This window comes from Mus musculus, chromosome 15, assembly GCF_000001635.26.
Source record: "Mus musculus strain C57BL/6J chromosome 15, GRCm38.p6 C57BL/6J".
NCBI lineage: Eukaryota > Metazoa > Chordata > Mammalia > Rodentia > Muridae > Mus > Mus musculus.
The window spans coordinates 42874037-42893904 of NC_000081.6; the positions used below are offsets into that span (position 1 = coordinate 42874037).

A 19868-nucleotide genomic window follows, 5' to 3' on the forward strand; every position below is an offset into this window, starting at 1 on the left:
ATAGAAAGTAGAGCAACATGGCCTAGCTTTGAAAAGCCCTCATTTCCATATTACCTGTAAAGATGGAATTTAGAAACAATATCAATTTCATTCGAAAGGGTGCTTCCAACATCAGAAAATGTGTGTTCTATAATGCTGACCTGTGCTGCTGACATGTTTTTGCTGTTTAAAATGCAATAGGCATTTACTAAAGCAGAACAATTATTACAGTGACACTTCAGTGTGGTAAGTTAAGTATTTGTTGTCAGTTCTCAGGAAGATAATTGATAGGTCTACTCTTATCTCAGGAGAGTTCTCCAAAGAAAGAAGAGGTTGGAGCGTCTTACTTCTGGGTGGCCGAGCACTCCAGAGTGGTGTTAACAAAATGAAAGCAGTTTCTTCGCTAAAACAGAAAGATAAACTGTGTTGTCAAATTGCTGGGTGTATTTTTACCACACAGAGGGAGTGTCAGTAAGCCCCTCCTATTACGGAGACAACGAATTCATTGTGCCAAGACGCAGGCTTCCAGACACCTGTCTAGCACACTACTTGAACACAATTTCCGTTCCACTCCACGCGTTCTCTTCATCCTTCCTTGATATCCACACTAACACTTGGCAACATCCAGGCATGGCCGCTGTTCACAGCTCTCGGTGACATCTGTGAGACATCAGTTGGTCTGGTTAGAACACACAGATCCATCTTCCCAGATTAACAAGAAAAATAATTTGAATTCAATCTGGGAATTCAGTAGATCACGGGAAAAGCCAGAACCTGCTGGCTTTAAGTTCTAAGCCTCCACTGTCCTATCTTGAACATTTCATCCTTTCTGATCACTCCCAGTTTTACCTGGTTCTGCCATCACTACTTTAACATTTGGAAACCAGTGCAAACTCCTCTTTTCTTGATAAGTCAGAAAATCTGTTATTCAATACATAATGGCCTTTCCCAAGGGCCACTCGTAAACCACTCTGGGTTTCTTCCTATCATGCCTCATATAGACTGATGCCAACAAATGGTTTGAACTGCATGAGGGGATTGAAACAAAAGCATAAATTGCCTAAGAAGCAGAGTAGACAACTGAGCTCACTCCCTCGGAGCCTGGGTCACTCCAAGTGTCAAGGAACATCAGAGATTTAAAGTTCCAAGATGGTGTATTCATTCTGATTCTAGATTTAGGAAAACTGGCAGCACCCAAAGCACGGAGAGCTGTACAAATTCTGTTTTGGCAGAAGCTTTCTCTCCCCACCGCCCAGTTGCGAGGAGGGGTGTTTGAAGAGCGATGGGAATCTGGCTTTCTCTCCTGCTGCAGATGAGAAGTGAAGTAAATAACCAATGATGACTAGCCTTGGCGTTGAATATCCAGCATTTATTAAATGCACTCAGACTTTCAGTAAATTAAGAAAGTGATGGCCCATGGGGCCATACACACCGTTTATGGTACTAAAATACTTGAGAATGAAGGTTGATTTTTGTACTAAGGTTTATGTACTATAATTGAAAGTGTGTGTATGGGCAAAGAATAGTAGGGGCCATGTTTCTGACTTATGGAAATTATACCTATTATAAAACTGATCTCAACAAAATGCAATTGATTAATTGATTTTTCTTTTGTAGATAGCACACAGAACATGACCTATTCAAACTCTTGTCTGACCCGTATACACTCCAAAACTTTTTTACACTTCCACATTGCTGTTAATCACCAAAGGAAGTTAGGATAGGCACTCACACAGGCCAGGAACTTGAATGCAGGAGTGGTTGCCAACACAATGGAGGAGTGCTGCTTACTGGCTTGCTTCCCCTGGCTTGCTCAGCTTGCTTTCTTATACAACCCAAGACTACCAGCCCAGGGATGTACCACCCACAATGGGCAAGGCCCTCCACCTTGATAATTTATTGAGAAAATGCCTTATAGCTGAATCTCATGGAGGCATTTTCTCAAGAGAGACTCCTTTCTCTGTGATAACTCCAGCTTGTGTCAAGTTGAAACCCCAAACCAGCCAGTAAAATTGACCCCTTGTCAACTTGACATACAAACACATCACTATTAAGCATCAACCATTACTTTCTTATTCATCCCCAAGATATAATAACTTTAAAAATCCAACAGTCTTTATAAGTTCTTACATACTAAAATTACAATCTTGTTTAATTATGCAATATCTTTTGAAATTAATTTCTTTTTTTACAGTTCAAAGTCTCTAAACTGTGGGCTCCACTACAGTATTTTCTTACTTCAAGAGAGAAAACATATTAGGGCACAGTCACAATAGAAAACAAAATTAAACTCTGTCCAATCTCTGTGATTCACTCATAATCTTCAAGGCTCCACTAAGGGCTGGGGTCACTTCTTCAGCTCTGCCCTTTGTAACACACACCTCATCTTCTAGGCTTCAGTTGCCTGTTCAGGCTCTACTGGTGCTTCTGTTTTTGATGGTCATCTCATGGTACTGACATCTGCAAAACAGTGCTGTATTATGCTGCAACTAGACTTTACAAATAGCCTCTCATAGATTCTCTTCATGGTGTCAAGCCTCAACTCCTTTGAAACAGAACTCTAGCATGGCAGTGGTGGCACACACCTTTAATCCCAGCACTTGGGAAGCAGAGGCAGGTGAATTTCTGAGTTCCAGGACAGCCTGGTCTACAGAGTGAGTTCCAGGATAGTCAGGGCTACACAGAGAAACCCTGTCTTGAAAAACAAAACAAAAAACAACAAAAAAACAAAAACAAAAACCCAAAAGAACAAAAAAAAAAAACAGAACTATATCAAACTCATCAACTTCAAAGAAGCAAGTGAAAGAAGTATGTGTTCAGAGAGCATGAAAGTGAAGGTTCACTCGAGCCCCGGGCTACCTTGCCAGCAGAGTCTTGCCCAACACCCGCAAGGGTCCACACGGGACTCCCCACGGGACCCTAAGACCTCTGGTGAGTGGACCACAGTGCCTGCCCCAATCCAATCGCGCGGAACTTGAGACTGCGGTACATAGGGAAGCAGGCTACCCGGGCCTGATCTGGGGCACAAGTCCCTTCCGCTCAACTCGTGACTCGAGCCCCGGGCTACCTTGCCAGCAGAGTCTTGCCCAACACCCGCAAGGGTCCACACAGGACTCCCCACGGGACCCTAAGACCTCTGGTGAGTGGATCACAGTGCCTGCCCCAATCCAATCGCGCGGAACTCGAGACTGCGGTACATAGGGAAGCAGGCTACCCGGGCCTGATCTGGGGCACAAGTCCCTTCCACTCAACTCGTGACTCGAGCCCCGGGCTACCTTGCCAGCAGAGTCTTGCCCAACACCCGCAAGGGTCCACACGGGACTCCCCACGGGACCCTAAGACCTCTGGTGAGTGGATCACAGTGCCTGCCCCAATCCAATCGCGCGGAACTCGAGACTGCAGTACATAGGGAAGCAGGCTACCCGGGCCTGATCTGGGGCACAAGTCCCTTCCGCTCGACTCGAGACTCGAGCCCCGGGCTACCTTGCCAGCAGAGTCTTGCCCAACACCCGCAAGGGTCCACACAGGACTCCCCACGGGACCCTAAGACCTCTGGTGAGTGGATCACAGTGCCTGCCCCAATCCAATCGCGCGGAACTCGAGACTGCGGTACATAGGGAAGCAGGCTACCCGGGCCTGATCTGGGGCACAAGTCCCTTCCGCTCGACTCGAGACTCGAGCCCCGGGCTACCTTGACAGCAGAGTCTTGCCCAACACCCGCAAGGGCCCACACGGGACTCCCCACGGGACCCTAAGACCTCTGGTGAGTGGAACACAGCGCCTACCCCAATCCAACCGCGTGGAACTTGAGACTGCTGTACATAGGGAAGCAGGCTACCCGGGCTTGATCTGGGGCACAAACCCCTTCCACTCCACTCGAGCCCCGGCTACCTTGCCAGCTGAGTTGCCTGACACCCGCAAGGGCCCACACAGGATTCCACACGTGATCCTAAGACCTCTAGTGAGTGGAACACAACTTCTGCCAGGAGTCTGGTTCGAACACCAGATATCTGGGTACCTGCCTTGCAAGAAGAGAGCTTGCCTGCAGAGAATACTCTGCCCACTGAAACTAAGGAGAGTGCTACCCTCCAGGTCTGCTCATAGAGGCTAACAGAGTCACCTGAAGAACAAGCTCTTAACAGTGACAACTAAAACAGCTAGCTTCAGAGATTACCAGATGGCGAAAGGCAAACGTAAGAATCCTACTAACAGAAATCAAGACCACTCACCATCATCAGAACGCAGCACTCCCACCCCACCTAGTCCTGGGCACCCCAACACAACCGAAAATCTAGACCCAGATTTAAAAACATTTCTCATGATGATGATAGAGGACATCAAGAAGGACTTTCATAAGTCACTTAAAGATTTACAGGAGAGCACTGCTAAAGAGTTACAGGCTCTTAAAGAAAAGCAGGAAAACACAGCCAAACAGGTGATGGAAATGAACAAAACCATACTAGAACTAAAAGGGGAAGTAGACACAATAAAGAAAACCCAAAGCGAGGCAACGCTGGAGATAGAAACCCTAGGAAAGAGATCTGGAACCATAGATGCGAGCATCAGCAACAGAATACAAGAAATGGAAGAGAGAATCTCAGGTGCAGAAGATTCCATAGAGAACATCGACACAACAGTCAAAGAAAATACAAAATGCAAAAGGATCCTAACTCAAAACATCCAGGTAATCCAGGACACAATGAGAAGACCAAACCTACGGATAATAGGAATTGATGAGAATGAAGATTTTCAACTTAAAGGGCCAGCTAATATCTTCAACAAAATAATAGAAGAAAACTTCCCAAACATAAAAAAAGAGATGCCCATGATCATACAAGAAGCCTACAGAACTCCAAATAGACTGGACCAGAAAAGAAATTCCTCCCGACACATAATAATCAGAACAACAAATGCACTAAATAAAGATAGAATATTAAAAGCAGTAAGGGAGAAAGGTCAAGTAACATATAAAGGAAGGCCTATCAGAATTACACCAGACTTTTCACCAGAGACTATGAAAGCCAGAAGAGCCTGGACAGATGTTATACAGACACTAAGAGAACACAAATGCCAGCCCAGGCTACTATACCCGGCCAAACTCTCAATTACCATAGATGGAGAAACCAAAGTATTCCACGACAAAACCAAGTTCACACAATATCTTTCCACGAATCCAGGCCTTCAAAGGATAATAACAGAAAAGAAGCAATACAAGGACGGAAATCACGCCCTAGAACAACCAAGAAAGTAATCATTCAACAAACCAAAAAGAAGACAGCCACAAGAACAGAATGCCAACTCTAACAACAAAAATAAAAGGGAGCAACAATTACTTTTCCTTAATATCTCTTAATATCAATGGACTCAATTCCCCAATAAAAAGACATAGACTAACAGACTGGCTACACAAACAGGACCCAACATTCTGCTGCTTACAGGAAACCCATCTCAGGGAAAAAGACAGACACTACCTCAGAGTGAAAGGCTGGAAAACAATTTTCCAAGCAAATGGACTGAAGAAACAAGCTGGAGTAGCCATTTTAATATCGGATAAAATCGACTTCCAACCCAAAGTTATCAAAAAAGACAAGGAGGGACACTTCATACTCATCAAAGGTAAAATCCTCCAAGAGGAACTCTCAATTCTGAATATCTACGCTCCAAATGCAAGGGCAGCCACATTCATTAGAGACACTTTAGTAAAGCTCAAAGCATACATTGCACCTCACACAATAATAGTGGGAGACTTCAACACACCACTTTCTTCAAAGGACAGATCGTGGAAACAGAAACTAAACAGGGACACAGTGAAACTAACAGAAGTTATGAAACAAATGGACCTGACAGATATCTACAGAACATTTTATCCTAAAACAAAAGGATATACCTACTTCTCAGCACCTCACGGGACCTTCTCCAAAATTGACCATATAATTGGTCACAAAACAGGCCTCAATAGATACAAAAATATTGAAATTGTCCCATGTATCCTATCAGACCACCATGGCCTAAGACTGATCTTCAATAACAACATAAATAATGGAAAGCCAACATTCACGTGGAAACTGAATAACACTCTTCTCAATGATACCTTGGTCAAGGAAGGAATAAAGAAAGAAATTAAAGACTTTTTAGAGTTTAATGAAAATGTAGCCACAACGTACCCAAACCTATGGGACACAATGAAAGCATTTCTAAGAGGGAAACTCATAGCGCTGAGTGCCTCCAAGAAGAAACGGGAGACAGCACATACTAGCAGCTTGACAACACATCTAAAAGCCCTAGAAAAAAAGGAAGCAAATTCACCCAAGAGGAGTAGACGGCAGGAAATAATCAAACTCAGGGGTGAAATCAACCAAGTGGAAACAAGAAGAACTATTCAAAGAATTAACCAAACGAGGAGTTGGTTCTTTGAGAAAATCAACAAGATAGATAAACCCTTAGCTAGACTCACTAAAGGGCACAGGGACAAAATCCTAATTAACAAAATCAGAAATGAAAAGGGAGACATAACAACAGATCCTGAAGAAATCCAAAACACCATCAGATCCTTCTACAAAAGGCTATACTCAACAAAACTGGAAAACCTGGACGAAATGGACAAATTTCTGGACAGATACCAGGTACCAAAGTTGAATCAGGATCAAGTTGACCATCTAAACAGTCCCATATCACCTAAAGAAATAGAAGCACTTATTAATAATCTCCCAACCAAAAAAAGCCCAGGACCAGATGGGTTTAGTGCAGAGTTCTATCAGACCTTCAAAGAAGATCTAATTCCAATTCTGCACAAACTATTTCACAAAATAGAAGTAGAAGGTACTCTACCCAACTCATTTTATGAAGCCACTATTACTCTGATACCTAAACCACAGAAAGATCCAACAAAGATAGAGAACTTCAGACCAATTTCTCTTATGAATATCGATGCAAAAATCCTCAATAAAATTCTCGCTAACCGAATCCAAGAACACATTAAAGCAATCATCCATCCTGACCAAGTAGGTTTTATTCCAGGGATGCAGGGATGGTTTAATATACGAAAATCCATCAATGTAATCCATTATATAAACAAACTCAAAGACAAAAACCACATGATCATCTCGTTAGATGCAGAAAAAGCATTTGACAAGATCCAACACCCATTCATGATAAAAGTTTTGGAAAGATCAGGAATTCAAGGCCCATACCTAAACATGATAAAAGCAATCTACAGCAAACCAGTAGCCAACATCAAAGTAAATGGAGAGAAGCTGGAAGCAATCCCACTAAAATCAGGGACTAGACAAGGCTGCCCACTTTCTCCCTACCTTTTCAACATAGTACTTGAAGTATTAGCCAGAGCAATTCGACAACAAAAGGAGATCAAGGGGATACAAATTGGAAAAGAGGAAGTCAAAATATCACTTTTTGCAGATGATATGATAGTATATATAAGTGACCCTAAAAATTCTACCAGAGAACTCCTAAACCTGATAAACAGCTTCGGTGAAGTAGCTGGATATAAAATAAACTCAAACAAGTCAATGGCCTTTCTCTATACAAAGAATAAACAGGCTGAGAAAGAAATTAGGGAAACAACACCCTTCTCAATAGTCACAAATAATATAAAATATCTTGGCGTGACTCTAACTAAGGAGGTGAAAGATCTGTATGATAAAAACTTCAAATCTCTGAAGAAAGAAATTAAAGATGATCTCAGAAGATGGAAAGATCTCCCATGCTCATGGATTGGCAGGATCAACATTGTAAAAATGGCTATCTTGCCAAAAGCAATCTACAGATTCAATGCAATCCCCATCAAAATTCCAACTCAATTCTTCAACGAATTGGAAGGAGCAATTTGCAAATTTGTCTGGAATAACAAAAAACCTAGGATAGCAAAAAGTCTTCTCAAGGATAAAAGAACTTCTGGCGGAATCACCATGCCAGACCTAAAGCTTTACTACAGAGCAATTGTGATAAAAACTGCATGGTACTGGTATAGAGACAGACAAGTAGACCAATGGAATAGAATTGAAGATCCAGAAATGAACCCACACACCTATGGTCACTTGATCTTTGACAAGGGAGCTAAAACCATCCAGTGGAAGAAAGACAGCATTTTCAACAATTGGTGCTGGCACAACTGGTTGTTATCGTGTAGAAGAATGCGAATCGATCCATACTTATCTCCTTGTACTAAGGTCAAATCTAAGTGGATCAAGGAACTTCACATAAAACCAGAGACACTGAAACTTATAGAGGAGAAAGTGGGGAAAAGCCTTGAAGATATGGGCACAGGGGAAAAATTCCTGAACAGAACAGCAATGGCTTGTGCTGTAAGATCGAGAATCGACAAATGGGACCTAATGAAACTCCAAAGTTTCTGCAAGGCAAAAGACACCGTCAATAAGACAAAAAGACCACCAACAGATTGGGAAAGGATCTTTACCTATCCTAAATCAGATAGGGGACTAATATCCAACATATATAAAGAACTCAAGAAGGTGGACTTCAGAAAATCAAATAACCCCATTAAAAAATGGGGCTCAGAACTGAACAAAGAATTCTCACCTGAGGAATACCGAATGGCAGAGAAGCACTTGAAAAAATGTTCAACATCCTTAATCATCAGGGAAATGCAAATCAAAACAACCCTGAGATTCCACCTCACACCAGTCAGAATGGCTAAGATCAAAAATTCAGGTGACAGCAGATGCTGGCGAGGATGTGGAGAAAGAGGAACACTCCTCCATTGTTGGTGGGAGTGCAGGCTTGTACAACCACTCTGGAAATCAGTCTGGCGGTTCCTCAGAAAATTGGACATAGTACTACCGGAGGATCCAGCAATACCTCTCCTGGGCATATATCCAGAAGATGCCCCAACAGGTAAGAAGGACACATGCTCCACTATGTTCATAGCAGCCTTATTTATAATAGCCAGAAGCTGGAAAGAACCTAGATGCCCCTCAACAGAGGAATGGATACAGAAAATGTGGTACATCTACACAATGGAGTACTACTCAGCTATTAAAAAGAATGAATTTATGAAATTCCTAGCCAAATGGATGGACCTGGAGGGCATCATCCTGAGTGAGGTAACACATTCACAAAGAAACTCACACAATATGTATTCACTGATAAGTGGATATTAGCCCCAAACCTAGGATACCCAAGATATAAGATATAATTTGCTAAACACATGAAACTCAAGGAGAATGAAGACTGAAGTGTGGACACTATGCCCCTCCTTAGATTTGGGAACAAAACACCCATGGAAGGAGTTATAGAGACGGAGTTTGGAGCTGAGATGAAAGGATGGACCATGTAGAGACTGCCATAGCCAGGGATCCACCCCATAATCAGCATCCAAACGCTGACACCATTGCATACACTAGCAAGATTTTATTGAAAGGACGCAGATGTAGCTGTCTCTTGTGAGACTATGCCGGGGCCCAGCAAACACAGAAGTGGATGCTCACAGTCAGCTAATGGATGGATCATAGGGCCCCCAATGGAGGAGCTAGAGAAAGTAGCCAAGGAGCTAAAGGGATCTGCAACCCTATAGGTGGAACAACATTATGAGCTAACCAGTACCCCGGAGCTCTTGACTCTAGCTGCATATATATCAAAAGATGGCCTAGTCGGCCATCACTGGAAAGAGAGGCCCATTGGACTTGCAAACTTTATATGCCCCAGTACAGGGGAATACCAGGGCCAAAAAGGGGGAGTGGGTGGGCAGGGGAGTGGGGGTGGGTGGATATGGGGGACTTTTGGTATAGCATTGGAAATGTAAATGAGTTAAATACCTAATAAAAAATGGAAAAAAAAAAAAAGAAAGTGAAGGTTCATATAGCTCCCAGTGAATACGTCCTGAGGTCCTGATATTTGACTTTCTGGTTCCAGCATGTGGTGGTGTTCAGCTCTGATTTTCGTTTTCTCCCTCACATTCTTTCTATTTTTTAAATTCTTTATTAGATATTTTCTTCATTTACATTTCAAAGGTGATCCCGAATGTCCCCTATACCCTCCCACTGCCCTGTCCCCCTACCCACCCACTCCCACTTCTTGGCCCTGTGGTACTCATGTACTGGGGCATATAAAGTTTGTAAGACCAAGGGGCCTCTCTTCCCAGTGATGGCCGACTAGGCCATCTTCTGCTACATATGCAGCTCTGGGAGTACTGGTTAGTTCATATTGTTGTTCCACCTATAGGGTTGCAGACCCCTTCAGCTCCGTGGGTACTTTCTCTAGCTCCTCCATTGGGGGCCCTGTGTTCTATTCAATAGATGACTGTGAGCATCCACTTCTGTATTTGCCAGGCACTGGCATAGCCTCACAAGAGACATCTATATCAGGGTCCTTTCAGCATAATCTTGCTGGCATATCCAATAGTGTCTGCGTTTGGTGGCTGATTATGAGATGGACCCTCAGGTGGGGCAGTGTCTAGATGATCCAACCTTTCGGCTTAGCTCCAAACTTTGTAACTCCTTCCATGGGTATTTTGTTCCCTATTCTAGGCAGGAATGAAGTATTCACACGTTGGTCTTCCTCCTTCTTGATTTTCTTGTTTTTAGCAAATTTATCTTGGGTATTCTAGGTTTGTGGGCTAATATCCACTTATCAGTGTCACTCCAAAACTACTATACCTTGCACTAGTTACTTCCCTCCCAACTGTCCCCAGCCTGAACAGAAGTGTGTTGATTAATCTCGTGTACCAGAAGAGATCCCAGTTAAATTACATATAATGGTAAAGGGAGGAGATTACCATCACTGGTGGTAATTTCAGTAATTAAGCTCTATTGATTGAAACAGACCAGAATGCAAGCTGTGGCTGACTAGATAGCCTCAGAGCTTGTCCTGAAAGGAATAGTTTCATGTGGTTCTTCAGCACTCTCAGAATCGCAGTGCTCAATTACATCAAGTGAAATAGTATTTGGGGAACTCCAAATTGCAAAGTACCAAGATGGTTTATCTAACTTTTACACACTGCTACATCTAAGCATCATTCGTTTTCCTTCAACCTTCATGCTATCTCTCACTATAAAGTAAACACACAACAATTTGTTTTCAACAGCTGGTCTTATGCCAGAGCATTTTATCTTGTCAACCTCTAACAAATGCTACAGTAAGCAGAGGAATACAAAATACTCAAAAAACTTCCCTCCACTGCCCTAAGCTACATGTGGTTACAATAGTCTCTGATAAATTCCTCATTTTCCCTTAAAACAGCCTCTCTAGTCTAATGTCTTGCAAATGGCCCATGGAGAAAATGGTTGATGCATTCTTCATAGTCTCTGTTCTCTCAGGTGGTTGAATGTTTTTGTCCAGTCAATATCCACTGCTGGTTTGGGTTTCACCATTATCTCAGGTTTCTATTCTATTTATATTATTCCTAATAGTTTGGTTATTAAAATCAATTGAAGATCTCCAGTTAAAATTGAAGCAAGCAGTATAAATGTCCGCTACATTGGTCTAGTAAATAACTTCCAAGGGTCAAGGCTTTTGATGGTTTCAAATGGTTCATTTGAGTTTTATTTCCTTTCATTCCATGATCAACAGGAAACAAGTGGATTGAGCCTATATAAGAAAGTGCAGTGGTTTTGTGTGTGTGTGTGTGTGTTTGTGTGTGTGTGTGTGTGTGTGTGTGTGTGTGTGTTTTTGAAGGAATATGTTGTTTTAAATTTCCACACACCCCAAAAAAATCCATGGGGATTTTCATTCTCTGCATTTGATGTCGACATATTTTCTTTTCAACTTTATGAATTCTGCTAGACATTTTTGGGATAAAATTGTAAACAAGTTGTAGATTTAATGTTTTTCTCAATGTCTTATACTGAACATTTTCATTCACATATGTATATAATGCTTACTATGTATAAATACATACTATGACCTACTCAGTATATATTCATACATGTATGCATGCATACACACACACACACATATATATGTATACACACACACACACACACACACACACACACACACACACACACATATATATATATATATATATATATATGTATATATATATATAGCAAAAATGCCCTTTAAAGAAGTGTTTAAATCATTGCTAATGTTTTCCAACTTAAATATTAAATTTCAATGTCTTAAACAAACAAACAACAAAACACTGTTAGTCATAATCAGCGACTGTACTACTTACACTACTAGTATACTAGAATCTAGGATGCTTTGTCAGTTGGTGTGTAATCTGTTTATGGAAAATTCTGATTTCCCAATGACATCTTGCAAATGAATACTTGTAAAAAAGTAAATGAAAGCTAACTTTCTTTTCTAATCTAGTATTTTCTATCTTAAAACCATTCAGTTATTACTTAAAAAAAAAATTCAAGTAGAAGACAAGTTAATTTGTCCAGATGTTAAGACTTGCCAGAACCTAGCTCAATGATATACATATGTAAGCTTGCACTGTGAGTCTGAAACAGTAGCATTAAGAGTTTAACTTCATTGTTGGCTGTCTAAAATATATCAAGGCCAGCTTAAGTTACAAGGGGTGATACCTTAAAACAAAGCAAAAACAAAACAAACAAAAGGAATTGCATAAATGATATAGTGTCTCGGTTGTAAAGACTTTTTAAACGTTATTCACTACTCAGTGGTCTGCACATCATAGCACAAAAGATGCTGGGATGCAACTCATAAACCAAAGAAACCGAAAGAATGCCACCCACTAAGAAAGTCACATCATATATTTTATTTTGAAAACGAAAGACTGTCGCTTATTACATTCTTGAAGTAGTATTTACTTGTTTTCTATGTTTTAAATATAATTTTAAATTGCTATTCTCTCTTAGATTGTGGCTAGCTGAAAAAGTCAAATGAGAGAGACTCTAGGCTCCACTATAGCCTGCTCACACTAGTATCTACTCTGCTTCTGTCCTATCCATCTGTACAATAGATCTTGGGGAGGGACAACGAGAGGCCCTCTTTACCTCCAGACTTGTCTTTTTCAGAGTATCCTGATGACAGGGCCGTCTCTCAGGCCGTCCCATGAAAATTCATTAAGGAAACATTATCAAAAGGCATATCTCTGAAATTTTGGTGGCCAACAAAAAGATGATTCTCCTAAAACATAAGATTTGCTTTTTAAAGACTTGAAATAACATCTCATTTTCTAAATTGAGCTGTCAGAAGGTTCCATTTTCTTATATGATATAGTAAGCAAACAAAAATGGGGTTATCTATCTTTTCATTACTTATCTAATGAGATCTGTGTGTGTGTATGTGTCCTAGTATATCATGTGTGTACTGTTCAATGACCTGTTCATGCCAATCATATGCCACCCCTTTCTCCTGAGCACTCACCACCAAATGGAAAACAGAAATAAAAATAGAGAGTAAGACTCTTAAAGTACTTCTCACTTGGCATGATCATCTATATCCTGCTTTTCCCCTGCCAAGGCCCCTCCCTCACCTATGTCCCCTTTACTTTTCTAGTTTATGTGATTACTCCGTGCTGTATACTAGTGTCTGAGGATTTGGAAATAGGAACCATAGACAAGCAAAATCTGTGTTACCTCACTCAATATGTTTTTTTCTAGGTCCATCCATTGACCTGCAAATTTCATTATTTTGGGTTTTGTTTTGTTTTGTTTTGTTTTGTTTTTTTATAACAAAATAGTGTTGCATTGTGTATCTGTACCACATTGTGGGGCAGTGGGCTGTGCACAGCCTGGTCTTCAGTCCAGCATAGGTCTTGAACCCTGGGGGATCCAATGGGTGGTGATTTCCACCTACATGGGACGGAAGGACCTCTGGCTCCTGTCGAAGTTACCACCCCAACAACTCCCTCAGAAGAGGTGTGTAACTATCAGACCCACAGACAATGTCCCAAGCTCCTGGTATTCTGGCTAGACTCCACCCCCCAGTTATCTGACTATAGGCAGCTATGCTCCTCCCCACAGTTACCGGATAGCCCAGCCCACTATAAAAGGAGCTGCTTGGCCCCTCCTTGCTCCCTTTAGCTCTCACCTTTTCCTCCTTCTCTCTCTCCCTTCCTGTCTCTCCACGTGGCCATAGCCAGCCTCACTCCCTCCTTCTTCCTTCTCTCTTTCTCCCTGCCTTTCTATGCTAAAGCTCTAAAACCATATGTCTCTGCTCGTCAAGGTCTGCTGTGCTTGAATGATGGGATAGGCTTTCCCCTAAGGAGCCATATCTAACCTTCTGCCAGAAGGCATTCCTGCGTTGTAGCCACAGACCAGACCAAGGACTCTCGCCCACGTGAAAACTATCTAGCGCCCCCTCTCCTGCTGCCCTCTGCTTCCTTTGACCCTGGAGCTGACCGGGCCTCCCCAGGGCCCCCATTCTGTTCTCAGCTTTTCTGTGGTGTCCAGCAGTGTCTGGGATGCCCAAGGCTGAGAACCTGGTGCCTAGGACTGTCCCTTGTCCATCACCCCCTGAGCTGGGATTCCATGACTTCCCATGGCCAGACACACACCCACGACCACATGGAAAGCATGATGCAGTCCTTCCTTGTCCACCCGCCCAGAGCACCAGAGGACGGTCTTGTTGGTCATCAATGGGAGGAGAGGCCCTCTCTCCTATGAAGGCTCTATGCCCGTGTAGGGTAATGCCAGGGCCAGGAAACAAGAGTGGGTGGATTGATTAACATGGGAATGGGGGAGGGGATGGGGGTTTTCAGAGGAGAAGCCAGGAAAGGGGATAACATTTGAAATGTAAAGAAAGAAAATATCTAAATGTAAAGAAAGAAGTATTTTTAAAAATTTGCATCTCTCTATTTACTAAAGATGATGAATTGCTTTTGAATGATCTCTTGGCTATCTTTAATCTGTTCTACAGAAAAATCCCTGTTTAGATCCTGCTTGTTTGTTTGCTTTATTCATCTGTTTTTTAAATACTTTGCATATTCTGAATAGTAACCTTCTGTCAGATGTACAGCTGGCAAAGACTATCTTTCATAATTCTGTAGGGATTTTCTTCACTTGATTGATTGTTCCTTTAACTGTATAGAAACTTCTCAGTTATATGTTATCCCAGTTGTCAGTTGTTTGATAAAGCCTCAAGGAATCGTGTTATTTTATAATTATCTAAAACTATATACAATACAAATAAGTGTATGTGTGTGTGTGTGTGTGTGTGTGTGTGTGTGTGTGTGTGTGTGTGTGTAAGATAACCAAATGGACTTACAGTACTTTCCACCAAAACCACAGACTAACACAAACCCCAGTACCAGAACAAGAAATTTCATTTTTAATGGTGGGTTAGGTTAGTTCCAAAATAATAGTTTACCAATGTATCCCTTGATTGTGACTCAGTGATTAAGGGTTGACCTCTAACTTTGAAGACATTATAGTCCTAGGACACCGGACTTATTTGATTCAAGCAGGATCTGACCTGAAAGGCTCTCCCTTGTAGTCTAGTTTTCATGGTTGTGTGCATGTGCACGTGTGTGTTGTGTGTGTGTGCATGCATGTGCCCATGTATGTGCATGTTTTTAAACAATAATAATCCAAGAAAAAAAAGAGTAGCATGTTCTGTGAATGTTTAAAGAAGGGTAGTTGGGAAAGGTTGGAAGAAAAGTGGCTGGCAGAGTCATCTAATTCTATCTCAATTGAAAGAAGGAAAATCATTTCTTCATGTAAAGCAAACATTTTCTAAAACCCAATAGCAAACTGACTTTTATGATTTTATCTGTCTTTAACTTAGAAATCTTGCAAAAAGCCTCGTTAGAGTCTAGATAAAGTAGGTGCATTGATTTTTCAAGTCCACACGTTTATTTCTCTCTCCAGGGATACCTTGGTTCCAAACAATCAGCAAGGATCATTTCCTTACATTGTGTATCCCATCACTAACCTGGCTATTTTCTATTCTTAGTCTGGGAGACTAAGTCCCAAAGCTTTCTTTGTCTATTTGCTGTTCTGTATAAAGGTGCACTATTGTATGAAACGAAATCTAAACTATGAATATTTTTAAAAACTCAATTTCTAACAGTGAAGCATGTAATAGAATTTTGATAACGGTCTGAAGTTATTCTCTTTCTCCTAAAACATGCTATCCAACTACACATAAGTGCTAAATCAAAGAGCAAGATGTACATAGACTTTAACCTTTGCAAATAAAAATGCAAATTACTTGAGAGTAAGCAGGTATTTAATGTGATGCATGGTTGAACTCAGATTTTAATTCTAACTTGCTAGCACAGATAAGTCCTCTAAACACATTATTTTAAAGTTAAAGACAAATTGATGTTGATAAAAAGTAACACTATTATTTGGAAGTCAGTGATGTTTCTTCTTAAGGCTCCCTGAGAACCACAAAGTGAGGACTGCCTTTCTTGTTTAAAGAAAATCACATTCAAGCTTATAAATGATTCCTTATTCCTGTTGTTCTATTTTTAATGCTACATTTTTACTGTGTGGGCAAAGGGCATGCCTTGGAGGGATTATTTGCACAATGTTTGTTATTGCTTATGAAAAATGTTTTATGCCTTGCTCTTTGGCTGTTTCTGCTTTCCAAGCCAAAGAGAATTCATGAAAATGTTACATGTTCAACTCTTTTGTATTCCTTTAATGAAAAATTCTTTCCTATCTATGTTCGTCAATGTTTATCTGAACTCATATCCCATTATGTAAAAGAGAAAAGTACTTGGCTTATTCTCAAAGAATTGTTTGACACTTAAAGGATTAGAGAAAATTTGATTTATGATCTGTAATATGAACCCTTAGTATGAACAGGAATAATATTCTGAGATCTAAAATCAACTACCAACAGAAGGATTCAGTTGATTTGCTTCGGTGATTTGAAATTCCATCTCATCAGAAATAACCTGAAACTATTCTCTTTAATGTGGTTTATAGACTCTGACATCAATATTTAAAAGGTAAATATTATGTGATATCTCCTGACAAATACACATCAAATGCTTATTATGTCCTATTTCCTTGATGTTTAAATTATTAACTTCATGCTTGCTTATGTAAAAAAAAAAAAAAAAAAAAAGGTAGGATTTCTAACATAAAGAAATTAATAAAGACCCAAAGGCTCAAAGTGTATTTTTCACTTAAAAGAAAAAAATGGACAGATGATATACATTGAATATTTTTTAATAAATGTAAAAATACTACTGATGCCAAGAAGATCCCGATAGCAAACATTGCATCTTCTTAACTGATGTGTTTATAATGATAGTATAATGATGCTTGGGAACGTTTCCAATAGTAAATTATAAAACACTAGGGCTAGGGGGCACTTAAATAGTGCTATTAGATATTTCTCAAGAATAAGCCCTTTTATACTAACTAAATCATGCTTTAGAATGCACGAGGTTTATTTTCTAATCCTTTGCCCTATACACTGTTACTATAATTCCATTAACAAGTGAATTAAGGGATGCTGGAGAAGTGGCTCTGTCAATAAAGCACTTGTGCCACAACTATCTGGGCCTGATTTTGAATCCCTAGAGCTCACATTGTTCTAAAAAACTGTGGCAGCTAAGTGCCAGTCATTCCAACATTGGAACACTTGGACACAGGCAGTCCCTGGAGCTTGCCATTCAGCTAACCCAGCCTAAACAGTAAGCACCAGTTTCACTGAGAGACCCTGTCGCAAAACAAGGTAGAAAGGGATTAGGGAAGGTACTTGACTTTGGCCTGTGGTCTCATGCAGGGGGTGGGGGTAAGGAAGAGCTGCTAAGGGAAAGTCAATTCAAAATTAAAATAATATAATACTAATTATGAAATTTCTTAATTATATAACATTTCATCTTCATAACTTGACTCCTGGCTTCCCAGAATGTTCTTTATTTATTACACTTTATTTACTTATTTTGTTTCTGATAGGGAGGAGCACACAATTGTGCCATGGGTAGTTTGCTAAGGACAGAGAGTAATGTGTGGGACTCAGTTCTCTTCTTCCATTATGTTTGCTCTGCAATACAAACTTAAGCCCTTAGCCTTGGTGGCAGGCGTCTGTATAAACTAATCAATCTCACTGGTCCCTCTGGAATTTATGAGAAATAAAACTCAAAGTGGCTGCTGCTGCTGCTGCTTTTCTTGTTTCTTCTTCTTCTTCTTCTTCTTCTTCTTCTTCTTCTTCTTCTTCTTCTTCTTCTTCTTCTTCTTCTTCTTCTTCTTCTTCTTCTTCTTCTTTTCCTTCTCCTTCTTCTTTTCCTTCTCCTTCTCCTCCTTCTCCTTCTCCTTCTCCTTCTCCTTCTCCTTCTCCTTCTCCTTCTCCTTCTTCTTCGTTTCCTCCTCCTTCTTCTTCGTTTCCTCCTCCTTCTTCTTCTTTTCCTTCTTCTTCTTCTTTTCCTTCTTCTTCTTCTTCTTCTTCTTCTTCTTCTTCTTCTTCTTCTTCTTCTTCTTCTTCTTCTTTTCCTTCTTCTTCTTCTTCTTCTCCTTCTTCTTCTTCTTCTTCTCCCTCCTTCTCCTTCTTTCTCTCCTCCTCCTCTTCCTCCTTTTCTTTTTCTTCTTTTCTGTCTCTTCTTTGTACTTCTGGTTTTGATACTGCTTCTTGATGATTGATTGACTTTACAGCATCTAAAATGTGTGACACTTTCTGTTCTCTTTTTTTTTAATGTATTAATACCTCCTTGACTTCTTGAGTCTTTCTCTCTCTCTCTCTCTCTCTCTCTCTCTCTCTCTCACACACACACACACACACACACACACACACACACACACATACATACACACACAGAGAGACAGACACACAAATTTACATGTGTAAATTTTCTATGATGAAATGATTGGCAACAGTGAAACTCAGACACAAATTCTAGGGACAATGATCGATATCCCACAATATTTATTAGGATGATAAACATTAACAGACTATTAGGAAACTATATCTCTTTGAGATGCTTCCAGAAGAGCACAGGAGATGGTCAGCAAAATAAATAATTATATCAGCCTGGTAAATGACACAAGTTTCCAGGACTAGTCAAGAGTGAGCACCTGAGGAACAAAAGCAGTTAGACAGAAATTCACCAGAGCAGAGTGACTGAGAGAGGAAGAGCTAGGGATGAAATGGTCACTTGAGCAATAGGAAAAATATTGCATGAGCTGTAATGAAGGAATCTGAGTGACATAGTCAGAGATCATAATGTTGATGGAGTAAATGTTGTGTTCTCAACTCAGCATACAAAGGAGATTAGAAGAATAAATACCTGCCTTGTGAGCTCCTTAGTAGGATTCACCCTTGGCAATTCAAGCCACTGACGAAATTTAAACCAAGAAATTCATGCACTGAGAAAGGCAAGGACAAATCAGAATAGAATTCAAACAAGGATTATAGTGGCAATCAGTAAAAGATAAAATAAAGGATCTGGTCCTAGCAATGAAATGATAAGGGATGGAAAAGAGATTTGTGCTGGACTCTGAAGGCAGAGTCAACCAAAGCAACAACACAAAACATGAAGAAGTCAGTAGATACAATCAAAGCCTGAACAACTACTCACTAAATATCTAGTCACTCAGTACATCCTGAAAAGGAAAACATGAGAAGAGGATAAATTTAAGCATACTATGGTTTGATAGTATGATGGAAATTTCCCAGAATCTATGAGCTTGACCCTAGTAAGGACTCCTAGCAATGGAGGATACAGAACTTGAATGAGCCATCTTCTATTACCAGGAAAGGCTTGCAGTGCTGGGAATGAGACTCCAACCCAGCCACGAAATCTACCTACAACCTATCCAGCCTGTAATGTATTTTGGGGCAAAACTGTCTCAGAACTTGTGGGAGTGGTTCAATCACTTTTCTCACTTGTGCGAGTGAGACAATCAGTGACTGGTCTAACTTGAGGTCCACCACCAGAAGAGTGAGTCCATGCCTTACACAGCCTAGATGAACAGGACTAGGAGGCTGGAAGTCCAGAGACTTAGGGTAGAACCGAACCTGACTAGAAAAAAACATCAATGAAA

General features: G+C 40.6%; 1 long non-coding RNA gene across 2 annotated transcripts in view; it reads right to left on the minus strand.

Moving 5' to 3' along the window:
* Positions 1 to 408: 408 nt before the first annotated feature.
* Positions 409 to 19868, minus strand: part of Gm46505 — a 108834-nt gene continuing 89374 nt past the window's right edge. For both annotated transcript variants that reach the window (XR_001781596.1, XR_001781597.2), the window contains exon 2: positions 409 to 639. This is a non-coding gene — a long non-coding RNA (predicted gene, 46505). The remainder of the gene's footprint in view (positions 640 to 19868) is intronic.